Genomic DNA, 15,924 nt, shown 5'->3' with positions numbered 1-15,924 from the left:
TAAAGTTTTATTAGTTGATGTTACAGAACGGATAATGTCAAAAAGAACAAGACATTAATGCACTATTTTTATATATATTTATAACTTTTTTGTTGATGAATTTTCTGAATTTTTTGGGAATTTTTATTATAATATCGCCTTTAAAAAGTTTCCTGCAATCAGTGTTCCGGAATTAGTATTGTCAAAAAGAAGAAACTCTATTTTTATATTATTTTTATAAATAATTATGGCTTGAAATTTTTTTCTATATTATAATGATATTTATTATTATTTTGTAAGGTTCTTTTGCTGACGAATTTTCTAAATTAAAATGGCAAATTAAACAGAAAATCTCAATTTTGCCCAGTATTTTTTAATAATAAAAATGACTTGGCAAAATTAAATATAAATTTTTATTACACTCTTTTAAAGTAGTAGATGTTCTAGAATGGATATAGTCAAAAAAAGAAGAAAGTTAATGCTCCTTTTTATGACGAATTTAAAATTTTATGTGGCAAATTAAACTGAAAATCTTGCTCAATTTTGTCAAATGTTTAAGATAATTTGTATATTTTTTAATAAAAATGACTATTTGAATTTTTTTAAGCTGAAAAATTTATTATACACTTTTAAACTAGTTATTCCAGGATGGATATAGTCAAAAAAGAAAAAAGTTAATGCTTTATTTTTATATTATTTTTATAAATGATTATTTCAAAACTCAATTTTCTAATAAGAAATTTGTCTATATATTTATTATTATCTTGTCACTTCCTTTTGGTAACGAATTTTCTGAATTTAAGATGGAAAATTAATTTTTTTGAGACTGAAATATTTAATAAAAATTATGATTAAACTTTTTTGATGACGAATTTACTGAGTTTAAAATTTCATGTAGCAAATTATGCTGAAAATATTGCTCAAATGTTTTTTTTTTTAATAAAAGTGACAATCTGAATTTTTTGAGACAGAAATATTTAATGATGAATAGATATAGTCGAAAGACTCTATTTTTATATTATTTATAATTAATATCACAAATTTATCTATATTATTTATTATTATTTTGTCACTTTCAATTGGTAACGAATTTTCTAATATTTTTAAAAAACCAATTTTCTCTGAGTTTAAAATTTCATGTGGCAAATTAAACTGAAATTCTTGTTTAAGACAATCGATATTTTAGAATAATATAATAACCTGAATATTTTTATCACTGAAAAATTTAATAAAATATATATCATTTTTCTTAATCAATTGATGTCCAAGGGTTGGAAAACGTTAAACAGAAGAAAAAATAAATGCTATTTTATGTAACTTTTACAAATTATTATTGTACAGAATATCAATTTTCTAATAAGGAATTTGGCTATATTATAATATTAATTATTATTAATTTATTTACTCTTTTACTGAATTAAAAATATCATATGGCAAATTAAATTCTACTAAATATGTATTTTTAGTGACTTAGATTTTATTAAATAAAATTTATAAATTTCTAGATTCCCCATTCTCAGATTAATTAAAATTCTAAGCATGTAATAATTTTTAAAGAAGTGGTAACTTCATGTATATCCTATAAAACATTATATTGTCTTGAGTCTCATAGAATATTAAGTTCTAAAAAAGATACATTGTTCTAAACTTTAAAGAATAAAATTATCTTTTTAATATTTTATTTCTGCTCTATAATTATAAGCATATAAATTTAATTTTTTAGCACCATTTTGGAAACTTTGGTTGTATCCTTTTAATTGAGAATAACATTTTTTTTGAAAATGTTTAGGGGCAATGTGAACTAATCAACAAGACTTTCAAATGTATTACTTAATTTTATAGACAAAATTCCCATAAAAATAAATAACATAAAATGAGGTAATTTATTAATAAATGATTTAATACATAAAATAGTTTTTATAATGTTGATTAAAAAATTGCACTTAAATTTAAAACGTAAAATATTTATACATTTTTAAGTTTCATAATATTATTAATATAACTAAACAATACATAGACTTGCCAAAATAATTATAAAAACAAAGTGGAAAGCAAATAAATGTTCCAGAATTATACGTGTCAAAAGAGGTTAATGCTTCGAAATAATTATTAGCTGTAGATAATTGTGCAATTTCCTTAACAAGACCATTATGGTCTGCCATGATTACATAATGACTTCCTCAATATTGAGATCGAAAAAACTGATCAGAAAACGAAAACGTAACCGAACGAAATTGGATTTGCCTCACAAAAATCATCGAATCTCATCAATGTATCAATATCCTCATTTAGATTGGTCATAAGCTCGATTCACATTAGTTTTATGAAAACAACAACATTCCGGGTATTAATATCAAAGTGTAGTAAGTCAGTCTTTGTTCCTACACATAAAGAGTTCAATACCCCAAGTAACAAGAACCTTAGAACATCTCCTTAATTATTTTCAAGCGGAAATAATTCCTAAAACTCGCATTTTAATTAACATGGAATGTGTTTATTAAAATACAACGCCGAAAACATTGTTGTTTCATTACTTGTACGACCGTTTTCGGAATAAATAACACGGTCTTGTTGGTGCACAAAAGAAAGGGGAACACTTTTTTATATTATATATTTAAGGGTATATTGGCAGTGTTAATTTGTTATGGAAGATTGAGTTTTGTATTTGGTGCGGGACCCGGACGAAAAATCGCAAAGCCAAAAATGATAGGAGCGCCAGCGATAATGGCGTAATTCGCATTTAACAACTCAGTGGTTTTCCCTTTTAAAACCCGTTTGAGCATTGAAACGTCGACACCTGTGATCCGATGAAATTTTTATTCGTCCTGGTGCGAATTTGTTTTCGGGATATTATCCCAAAAATGAAGGTGCAGGACACCTGTAAATCCACCAAAAATGTTTGTCAATTAGCGAACGGGGCACAAAAGGATCGGGTTGAAACTTGCGCTGTCCATTTTGCGTGGCCGGGCCCTCCTTTGCTCTTTCGCTTTCCGGCGGCCGCTGCGACGACAAAACGTTTTCAATTTGGCCGGCGAACGGGACGACGAAACGGGTCAAAGAAAACTGCCACAAAGAAGCGGGGGTGGGGAAAGGTTGTCCTTTTGATTTGTCATAAAGTGCAGACCCGATGTGTGGCTTAGGTCCATCAAAAACACTCGGCCATGAAGGATATGCGGACCTGGGGCCGGTGCGCGTTTGTGTTTTTATTCCTTTTGGCATTACATTTTTTCGGTATTTACAAGATACGCGGGAGCTTTGCCGACGACTTAGTAATGGTAATCTTTATTGGACTTTTGATGCTCGCCCACTGGAGTCGGGGACTTATCGGAACATATTTCTGTGCAATATTTATGAGGTTCTTGCTGGGTATATCCTTTTATTGTCATCAAAATTTCATGCGGCATCTACTGCGTTACCCTTTGCTGAACACATTGTTTATGAGGTCTTAACTCTTTACTTTGTCGGATGCGATAAAATTACAATAGCTAGGTACTACTCTGCTTATTGGAAATTGTATACGGAAGCTCTTCTTCCAATCAGATATTTTGAACACTAAAACATTATTAATATGTAAAAAACTTAGTTACTGAATCACATAAACTAATAAAAAGTAATTAAGGTGTGTTTGGTAACATTTTCATGGTATTAAAACTATCACAGACTTTTATCATATGTTTTTAACACATAAAAACAAGAAAGGACATTTAAATAAGTAGATTTTTTAATAAAAATATAATCAAGAAAATATTATTCTAACTAAAAAAATAAGTATAAATTAATTTAAAATTAGTTTTCTGAATTCTTTCTGAATTTTTTCAGTATTCAGGAAATCTAGAAATAAAATATATAAAAAATAAGATTTCAATTAAATTAAATTAGTAAAAAATCCTGTTTAAAATTCTTCATTTATTTGTACTTTTTTTTAATAACATCTAAATCGATTAAATTTTTTAAAATTGATTAACAAATTGAGTTTTTTTAATCTAATTAGAAATAATTTTTTTTCACAAAAAGGTAACTAGATTTTTTTATAATAATAAAATTCTTCGTTTATTTGCATCTTTAGAAGTAAATTTAATGTTAATTAGATAATTTAACTTATTCTTTTCTATGCTAAAGAGATTGAATGAGTTTTTCATTAATAAATGGGGTTCTTGAAATTTAATTAAAATTTATTTTATTACACCCACGAATGATTTAAAATAACTTGATTTCTTTATAATACGAACATGTTCAATAATATTATTCTAACCAATAAATAAGTATTCAGAAAATATACATAAAAAATAAGGTTTTAGTAAAAAAGAAATAAAATCCTTTTTAAAATTCTTCGTTTATTTGTTCTTTTTGAAGTAAATTTAATACTAATTAAATAATTTAACTTATTCTTTTCTGTGGTAAACCGATTTAATGTGTTTAATTTGATTAATAAATGAGATTTTTGAAATTTAATTAAAATTTAAAATAACTAGATTTTTTTATAATAGGAACATATATACAAAATATTTATTAAAATAATATTTTAATAAAGTTAAATTAGTAAAACAATATAGTTTATTACTATTTTTCATTTAATTTTACTCTTTTTTAATAACAAAAATGTGAAAATAAATAAATTAATAAATTATATTTTGTAATAAAAAAATTATAGCTTATTCTATTTTACGCCAAAGACATTTATAATTTTAAATTGTTTAGTAAATAATTTTATATTAAATCTAATTAAAAATTATTTCATTATAAAATACAACTTGAAGAATTTAAAACAACTATTTTTTATGATATCAGTAAGTAACCAATAAATAAATATTTAGGAAATGCCAAAAAATATATAAATATAAATTTAATGAAACAACAAATCCTGTTACAATTCCTCATTTAATTTTATTCTTTTTTAATTACAAATGAATACGAATATAAATTTAATAGACATTTTATGATAAAATATTATAAAATGTTTTTATTATTAATTTTTACTCTAAAAGGATTTAATATTTTTAAATTAATATATCAAAAAAAATTTTTACTATCACAATAAAATTAATTACTTCAGAAATTATACGTGCACATTTAACATATAAAGTTTCCTTAATATATTTTATGTTTATTTTAAAATTATTATATACAGACAACTACAATTAATTTTAATTTGTTTATAGATCTATTATAAATAAAAATTGTGGGGAGATAAAAGTTCTATAAACATAATTATCACACCATATTAGATGGTTTATTTCATTAATGTAACCGTAAAACATTTTAAAAGCCAAATTACCAAGAAATAATTACATTATTGTTATTTACTAATTGTTCCGGTCGCAAACCGAATTCGGCAGGAAGCACACGGCCGTATGGTTATTAATTATTATTGATTAAATGCCCTTCGGGTCGTTTTCCGCGGTTTTGATATTTGCACCACGGTTTTCGTTGCCGTTTAATCAAATTTCATACGGACGTCATCCTTCCATTCGGGGCTAACCGAATGTTATATTTCGCCCCCCGTTGTCATGTGCAGATTCGGGCGCAATTGATAAATATTAGTTAATCTCAATTAAAATTCGCAGCGGTAATTAACCGGCCGTTTAATCGTCGATAGGCTAGCATGTACTTGTAATCTAATATCGCCGATTTAATGGGCGTATCGGATGTCTCGATGCGGTTTCAATTAAAATTTCTATTATTCACGTAGGCCGTTGATAAAAGTGTTATTTTATAATAATGCGTGTAAGTAACTCGCGCCGGATATCGCTAAATGTTACTTTTATAATAATTTATTGTTTCCGCGATTAAATTATTAAAAATTCAGATGGTTTATAATGATAACTTTAATTTCATATTATGTAGTTTCTCTAACAGAACACGTTTAATGAATCACGGTCCATAAAAGTGAACGAACGTATAAATGCAGCTACTTTAAATTAATAATACATAATAATTGGTTTTAGAATCAATTTAAATAGCATTCTCCGTTTATTATGTGCATCATATTATGATCCTTTTCATAATTAAAATCCGGTGCTTAACACAATGGTCCTTCGTTATTTTAATGTTTCTCATGTTTGTTTTTTAATTCAATTCATAATTTGTAGATTTTAAACTAATTTATTCTATATGCTTATTTATGTATGTCATTCCTTCTGCATTTATACAGTCCTTTTCAACATTAAAGTTGCTCTATTCAGAAAAATATATGCAACATTTTATAAAATAAAAGAAGTTTTATAATAATGTGTAAAAATGAATTAAACTTATATTAAAGTTACTTCGAAATTAAAGGAACATCGTAAAAATATTATTTATAAACATTTTTTGTCGTATGTATTTTTAAAAATGTGGATTCAATATTTTATTACGTTTTTATGTCATTAAATAACCGTTTTTATTGAGTATTGTTAAAATAAAAATACATTTACTAGAGTAACAAAATTGTACGAAATAAATGTGACTAAAAGAAGATTTTATCATTTATATTTTTATTACTTTTTCGTAAATATTTGATAGTCAGTACAACAAAATCTACATGACTTTAGTGCTTTTATATATCATGATTAAATTAAAACCATAAACCTAAAACACATAATAAACGTTTTATAGCTTTTGTAAGATCGTTCACTCGTTGTATTTATATTATCATCTGTAATATTTACCACAATTTGCTCACAAGTTTATTAATTTTTAATAAATATGTATATTTTATCCATTGGTAATTATCTCCATAAATTGACGATAACGAGTATTATCCAAAGTCCTGTAGTAATATCCAAGGAATTTATTGGTACTAACGATAATGTGCACCATCAAAAATATGTCGGCCAATTAAACATTCATGAGTAAAGCTACGAAGCCTCCATAAGTCAAGAATTGCCTTAAATAGAGGAATAAAAATGAAACCGCATCTATATTGAATGCATCCACGGAGAAGACTAATGCAAGCACCTTAAAGCGGAGTTAAGTAATATCGCTTTGAAGATTTCGCATACGAGTCGGCGAAAATTACGTACGTATCCCCCGTGCCCGGGTGCCGCGAAGGATTAAGACGGGGCGCACGAGCGCCAAAGATTTTAAACGGAATTACTGCTCAATATTGTGCGCCTGGCAGGCCTAAAGGTTTAATTATGATGTCGGGAGGCTGTTATGTTATTTCCATGGCCCCAATAATGGGCCCGGCTCACCTTTTGCTACCGGCTTTATTTAGTTTATTAACCGAACGAGCCGAGGGGACTGACATACAAAATTGTTAACTGTACCGAACCACAAAGGCCCAGTCACTCATTGTTTAAATCGAGCCGGGCTATTTTATATTGCGAGGCTTATTTTAGGGAAGTTTTCTATTTTTTTTATTAATCTAAGGTTAAGAAATATATGATGGTTATTAAATTTTAGTTTTGTTTTTGAACTTAACTTGATTATTAAGTACCAAAAAAACTTTAAATAGGACGAAACAATTCCTGCACAGTATTACAAAGACTCAGTCACAGTATGTCCTGCAAATGTCACAATGTCTCAATTAAAATAAAATTAAGAAACTTAAAAAATTCAATTTTATAAAATTTTAAGTCAAAAAATCGCATTTGAAGTACCAAATAAAATTAATTCCTGCAAATTTCACAAAGTTTCAATTAAAGTAATATTAAGAAACTTATAAAAATTCAGTTTTATAACATTTTGAAGTCGAAAAACAGGATTTTCAAGTACCAAATAAAATTAATTCCTGCAAATTTCACAAAGTTTCAATTAAAATAATATTAAGAAACTTATAAAAATTCAGTTTTATAACATTTTGAAGTCGAAAAACAGGATTTTCAAATACCAAATAAAATTAATTCCTGCAAATTTCACAAAGTCTCAATTAAAATAATATTAAGAAACTTATAAAAATTCAGTTTTATATCATTTTAAATCAAAAAACAGCATTTTCAAGTACCAAATAAAATTAATTCCTGCAAATGTCACAAAGTCTCAATTAAAATAATATTAAGAAACTTATAAAAATTCAATTTTATAAAATTTTGAAGTCGAAAAACATTTTCAAGTACCAAATAAAATTAATTTCTGCAAATGTTACAAAGTCTCAATAAAATAATATTGAGAAAATTCAATTTTCACAGTATTTGGGAGCCAAAAACAGCATTTGTTGCATCATCATGCGTCTGAAATAAATTAGATGAGCACTTATCAATGTTTTATTAATATAATAGTTTTTAAATTTTCATAGAATTTTGGGGTCAAAAAACAGCTTTTACAATATGACATCAGACTTACCTGCACAAATAACAAAAAAAATTAAAATAAGTACATTCCTGCAAAATGACACAAAGTCTCAAACACAATAACATCTATTAATAGTTCAATGTGCCAGTGAGTCATACCGAGTATGAGAAAAAAAAAAGATAGTGACCTTCTTCACTATGAACTCGACGTTAAATATCAATAACCTTTTGAAGAATGACTTCAAATTTCACGGTACTGATGGCATGACAATTGGTGAAACATTCTGGGCGAATTTGCATTCGTTGTGATGGATAATAAGCAGCTCGCAACTTCTAATTGCATTAATTAAAAGTTTTGAATTAAAGTAATTCCTTTGTTTCGCAATGGTTAATTAAAATTATAATTAACTAGACTCTGACACACGTAAACTGTTTGTTAACACCCATTAAATGTGTAATACTTTTGTATTAAATTAACGTTTGTATTGGATAAAACGCGTATGATCATCCATCTGGAAATTAATTAAGTACTAATTTTGTCTCTATAAACATGTAAATTATATAAATTTATTTCATAAACTGGCCACCTGCAGTTTTATTGTCTTAATTAATACAAAAAAGCTTAATTAATTTTTTGAGTCCACACATTCACAATGGTAAAAGTTGGGATGAAAAGGTCAGTTCAGGAAAGAAACTGTAAACATGGGAACCCAATAAATTGAATATCAAACGTTCGCGTAGTTTGAGGCGAGTTACTCAAATATTGATTGGAGTTTTCGTCCGGAAGAGCCCGTAGGATCGTCTCGGTTGACGGGAAACGGGTAACACCGGCACGTCGTATTGGACAATTTTCTTTTCTGTCACTCTTTAACGGGCTGCAATAAATTGTCGCGGGAGGTGAACAATCGAACCGTCAGGCCAGACATAATTAAGTCCCGGCGCGCCGTAAAAAAAGGGTCGGATTGATTTGTTAACGGATTTACGTGAGCGATGAATTATCCGTGGATTACGACGAATTAATACGTCGAATCAAAATTTTATCCGCCACTTTTTGTCTTTCTACAAATACGATCAGGTGTGAAATTGTCTTTGGAATGCGCACCGAAAATTGGATTCATTTTTCTTCGTCGGCAGTTTTAAATAGACTTGTTAAGGGATTTAAAAAGGGGCGATATAATTTATTATCTTGTAATGTAAGCAAATTTTATGCAAAAAGTTGGTCACAAAATTATTCGATATCAACCCTTTCGCTGTGTTAATTTGTGAACTAAAATTAAACAGCCTACATAAAATATTATTTATTTTTTACACAGACAATCATACAGTTTGGTCTAAGCTAATTTCTTATTAATTTAAACTTCTTATTTTCCCTTTTTTATTAAAATATAGACTTGTTTTATAGAAGAAATTTAAAGATGAAATATTAATATTATTATTAATTATTGTTGGTATGCAAAAACAATATTTTTGGAGCATCATCTGATCTTCGACACATAAATAAAGCACTTCTGAGAATAGGAGATGTGGCGTTGGGCTCCTCGAACCAATTGCCGTAAGATTAATATGAGAAAATTACAGTTAAATGATGCGTGCTTCCTCGCTTTACATGTGTCCAAATTAATTATGCCTCCGCATTCTGGCCCCGTTCCAGAAAACTGGCAGATTTGCGAGGCGACCGGGCGATTATTTAGCGACAGACCGCCCCCGCTTGATTTGTCGCTTTCAATTAGTGAAGTATGGCGGTGCCGTTCCGGTTTTTATCCGCGTTCCCGTTTTGTCAGTCGGGGCACGCGACTCCTTGAATAATTGCCCGGGTTCCTACGGGCGATAATATTAATATTCCGTTCCGGAATCGATAACTATGAAATTCGTGTGCGTTTGCGGCGTACGGGGGGGTGGACTCCGGTGTGACATAAAAATATGTGTATCACGCGACCGTATTGCCTTTATTATGTCGTGTAATCTATTTTTAAAATGTTCGTTTGTGAAATATTATCGTGCTCTTCAGCAACAACAGGTGGGTCATTTGCGGTGATATATTACTGAAACATTCTAATCTACGGGTTGTTTCGTGTGCCATAAACAAAAAATACTGTTCCGGAATAATTATATGTATTATGCCGAATATGTTGTTTTGAAATATAAATCTGGTCATGCATTTGTGAATAATGTTAGGTACAAAATCATGATGCGAAAGAAAGAAGGTGGCGGCACAAATTTTAATCAAGTTCTATGGTTTAATTTATTAAAATGCACGTAAAACAAAAAAACAATTATTTTAAACTACTAACGTTAATGATAACGTTTTAGCTGGGAATTATATTGTTCATATAAAAGTTTAATAAACAAAAGGGGATTAGTTTTATGATAATTTTAATTTAACGCTTTTTATTCAGTTTCTGGTAACATATAGAACAGCAGATGAACGTGTTGAATTATTTAACCAATGTTTTCCTTTAAATTAGAATATATTTTTTTAATGAAATTATTTCAGTTTATTATTACATCTCGTATATTTTTATACTTTTTAATTATATTTAAAATCTTCGGCTTACTTGAAATATTACTTTTTTATTTTAAATGTACCAACCTCTGTATTTTTTTTTTAATTTGATAAGAAATTAAAGTAAGAAATTATTAGTAGAAAATTGTTTATTAACTTTTTTATTTAAAATGTACCATCCTCTATTTTTTTTTTAATATAATAAAAAATAAAAGGTATATAAAAAATTATTAGAGGAAAATTGTTTATTATTATTTTTTTAGATTCAGTTATTTCAACTTATTATATGTTTTTATATGTTTTAATTGTATCAAAGTTTGAGTAAAAAAGACTACCATGTTAATTTTTTTCTTTAAAATCTGCCTATTGGACATATATGCCTATCAAAAAGAGTATATTTTTTTATTATTAGTTTAGAAAGCAGGAATTGCCATGTCGGGAAACAGGAATCATTAGTTAAAAGATTTGTTGGTCTTTCTTTAAACTTTTTCAAGAAATTACTTTGGTAAGACCATCACAAACTAGACTAACTTCAAACGTTGTTAACTTTTTTGTTTAAAATGCACCATTCTCTATTTTTTTTAAATATAATAAAAATTAAAGTTATATAACAAAATTATTAGTGGGAACTTGTTTATATTATTTTATTTAAAAATAAATATTTTTTTCGAAATTAACTCTCAAAATTTAATAAATATTGAATTTTATAGATTCAGTTATTTCAACATATATATTTTTTATAAATTTTAATTGTATCAAAGTTTGAGTAAAAAAGACTACCATATTAATTTTTTTCTTTAAAATCTGCCAACTGTAGATGCCTATCAAAAAGAGTCGTAAATTTTCTATTATGAGTTTAGAAAGCAGGAATTGCCATGTCAGGAAACAGGAATCATTGGTTAAAAGATTCGTTGGTATTTTTTAAAAATTTTTCAAGAAATTACTTTGGTAAGACCATCACAAATTTGACTAACTTCAAACATTGTTAATTTTTTTATTTAAAATGTACTATCCTCTATTTTTTTAAATATAATAAAAATTAAAGTTATATAACACAATTATTAGTGGGAACTTATTTATATTATTTTATTCAAAAATAAATATTTTTTTTCGAAATTAACTCCCAAAATTTAATAAATATTGCATATTATAGATTCAGTTATTTCAACTTATATATTATTATATATATATATATATATTAATTCTATCAAAGTTTGAGTAAAAAAACTGTGCCATGTTAATTTTTCTCTTTAAAATGTGCCAACTGTAAATGCTTATCAAAAAGAGTCGTACATTTTCTATTATTAGTTTAGAAAGCAGGAATTTCCATGTCAGGAAACGGGAATCATTGGTTAAAAGATTCGTTGGTCTTTTTTTAAACTTTTTCAAGAAATTATTTTGGTAAGATCATTACAAATTTGACTAACGTCAAACTTTATTAACTTTTTTATTTAAAATGTACCATCCTCTATTTTTTTTAATATAATAAAAATTAAAGTTATATAACAAAATTATTAGTGGGAACTTGTTTATATTATTTTATTCAAAAATAAATATTTTTTTTTTTTCGAAATTAACTCCCAAAATTTAATAAATATTGTATTTTATAGATTCAGTTATTTCATCTTATATATTTAAATTGTATCAAAGTTTGAGTAAAAAAGACTGTATCATGTTAATTTTTTTTCTTTAAAATCTGCCAACTCTAAATGCCTAACAAAAAGAGTCGTACATTTTCTATTAGTAATTTAGAAAGGAATCAGGAATTATTGTTTAAAAGATTCGGTGGTCTTTTCTTAAACTTTTTCAAGAAATTACTTTGAGAAGACTATCTCAAATTTGACCAACTTCAAACGTTATTAACTTTTATTTTATTTATTTGTACCATTTTTTGAAATTTAATAAGAAATTAAAGCTATATTTTATTCATCTCATATATTTTTACATTATTTTTTTTTTCTTTTAATATTCCAAATTCATTAACCTATCAGAAAGAATTTGAGTTTTATAATGTTTGCTTGTACATTTTCCTTGTGTAAGAAATAATGACAAATCAGAGAAACTCTAAACGTTAATAAATATTTTAAATACATTTATATAATCTAAGAAGAAATTGAAACAATAAAATTTCTGATGCATAAACAAGAAACTATAACCTTTCGATGAGTTATGTTGGCCGTTATGACAGTTAATTAATAACAATAATAAACATTATAAATTAATTGAATACTACGAGCCCCGAAAGGATCGTGGCGAAACTATCTGGGATCAAACAAATTGATGATGTTTGACCGTCCAATGTTAGTGACCGACAGTGGCCCAAGTTACGTCACAATATCCGATTTGGGCAGGCCGAGTGGCGGATATGAATTTGTATGTTCGAGGGCCCCCGGAATACTAATAACGCCCGCCCGCATTTGTATTCATGGATCCCAAAGATTAAGCCCCCTCGCGCTCCCGTGCCGGGTGCCACGGCCGTGGCGGACCGCGGACCGAAAACGTTTTCGCAACATTCAATTATTTAGATGCCGCACGGATAACACGTCCGCCGGCCAAATCGCCTAAATCGGCTCCCGCACGGCCGATCATTTACTTATTAATTGCCATTGATTCAATTCGACGCGGCCGCTAGTTTTGGTTAACTGACTTGGCCGATTAGTCGGACTGTTTGCCGCCGAATTCGATGGGCTCAAGAGGAAATGGACGCGCAATGTTCGTACGCCCGACGGCCGATTTCGTGCCGTAATTATTGTCTGTGGGTTCGTACTTCAATGGAAAAACGCATCCGCAGAAATTTTAATTAACTGTGTTATATTACATTTCCATTTATACGGTTAATATTATGTTAAAGGTTCTTTATCCATTATTTTAAAAATATAAAAAAATTAAAAAATATATTAATTATACTGAAAGTTGTGCTTTTATTTATGTACTAGAAATATATAATGGATCAAAGGGCTCTCGGAGATTTACGTCGTTAAATGTTGGGTTTTAATCATAAGTACGTAAAACTGAAGCAAATTTCTTTATATTTTAATTTCAAGTGTTAAAATCTATTTAATTTTAAGTTTTCCTGAAAAAGTCACACAATTACTGAACTTTATTTCAAACTGGATTAGTTTTACGACTAGCTGTTATTCTGAAATTAATTTTCTGAAAAATAGAATTTATCATTTTTCTTTTGAAATTTCCTAATTATCATGATGTTGTTTGTTGTTTCTGAAAATTCCAGAATATCACTTAATAACTACTATTTTTTCATGGAAGTAAGTTAATATGGCCCAATTTATTTTAGTTCAAATGTTTGTATGAAATATGAAATATTATGAAATATGAAATAATATGAAATATGAAATAATATGAAATATGAAATAATGTGAAATATGAAATAATGTGAAATATGAAATAATATGAGTACGAAATAATATGAAATAATGTGAAATCTGAAATAATATGAAATATTATGAAATATGAAATAATATGAAATATGAAATATGAAATTTGAAATAATATGGAATATGAAATAGTATGAAATCTGAAATAATATGGAATATGAAATAATATGAAATGAAATATGAAATAAAGTGAAATCTGAAAAAATATGAAATCTGATATAATATCAAATATGAAATAATGTGAATGCGAAATAATATGAAAAAATGTGAAATCTGAAATAATATGAAATAATATGAAATATGAAATAATGCGAAATATTATGAAATATGAAATAATATGGAATATGAAATAATATGAAAACTGAAATAATATGAAATGAAATATGAAATAAAGTGAAATCTAAAATAATATGAAATCTGAAATAATATCAAATATGAAATAATATGAAATATTATGAAATATGAAATAATGCGAAATATTATGAAACCTGAAATAATGTGAAATATTATGAAATCTGAAATAATATGGAATATGAAATAATATGAAATATTATAAAATTTGAAATAATATGAAATATTAAATAATATGAAATATGAAATATGATATAATATGAAATCTGAAATATTATGAAATGTGAAAAAATATAAATTTGGCCCAGAAATTTTAAAAGTGAAAAACGAGTAAAAAACAAAGAAAAATATAAGATTTTTTAAACTAATCAGAATCACTCCGATGGATTATTTTTGCCCAAATTATGAATTTTATATTTTATATCTAATATGAACCTTTCCCGAACTATTTCAGGATTTTAAAATCCTTTCATGTGCATTTTGTATAGAAATAATTTAACACATAAGATATTTTTTTCTAAACAATCTTTATAATCAGATATTTTAAACGATTTCCAATATTTATTTTTAATTATCAATTTCTAATATACTACTTTCCAATTTTAAAATATATTCTGCTGTAGTAATTATTAATAAATAAATGCCGAAGTCCACTCATTAACATTTACATTGTTTTTTAAGAGAATTTGTCAATAGTATAATAAATTATAAGTACTTACTAATTTTATTCCAAACAATACTTGAGTAAATTGTTTTTTTATTATTTAAAGAAATTGTTTTTTTACGTTTTATGTTGCAATAAAAATTTTGTTAAATCATGCATACCTACATAATTGTTTTTGTTTTCTACTGACATTAATTTTAATGCAAATCCTTAAGTTTAATATTTTTATATACATATATTCCACCGAAATAAAATTCAATCAATGAAATTTTTGTTTAAGCTTCAAATTTCAACATAACTAATTAATACACACGTAATAATTTACTATTAATATAGGTTGTGATGTATTAATGTCATTACCCAATTTACATTTATTATTAACCAACCACGTAAATAAATACACAACACGCACTCAAATATCGAAACCGAAAGTGCACCTTTCATTTACTTGGCAAGAAAATAAATGAGAAACGGAACCCTATGAGAATTTGATTGTGTGAGAGATATCTGAACGACTGCTATTGACTTCGGTTATAACGACTGGCTGACAGGCCGGAATATGGAAGCCATTCAAGTAAATATTGGCTGTCCCGTTAAAATATTAGACCGGCGTTGCGAAATAAATTTGATTGATTTATTATTTTATTATGTCCGATTGAGTTACCGAAGCAAAGAAGTACAATTTGGGGCCAATCGTATTTTTGTGTTGTCGCCGTCGTCTCACAATTAGACAGTTCCACTCCGGTAGTTTTAATTTCGATAAACGTATCGTGAAAAGGATCTTTGAAAAGTTGTCCCACAGCCGGATTATTACCCCCCAAA

At 27.1% G+C, this 15,924-nt stretch overlaps 1 protein-coding gene across 13 annotated transcripts in view; it reads left to right on the top strand.

The window, feature by feature from the left end:
- LOC109602114 (polypyrimidine tract-binding protein 2) overlaps positions 1 to 15,924 on the top strand; it is a 319,967-nt gene that overhangs the window by 204,683 nt on the left and 99,360 nt on the right. The gene's annotated exons all lie outside the window — the stretch shown is intronic.

The sequence above is a fragment of the Aethina tumida genome, chromosome 5, assembly GCF_024364675.1.
Source record: "Aethina tumida isolate Nest 87 chromosome 5, icAetTumi1.1, whole genome shotgun sequence".
NCBI lineage: Eukaryota > Metazoa > Arthropoda > Insecta > Coleoptera > Nitidulidae > Aethina > Aethina tumida.
Note: the sequence above shows the minus strand (reverse complement) of the source record. Positions and strands in the feature narration are given on the sequence as shown.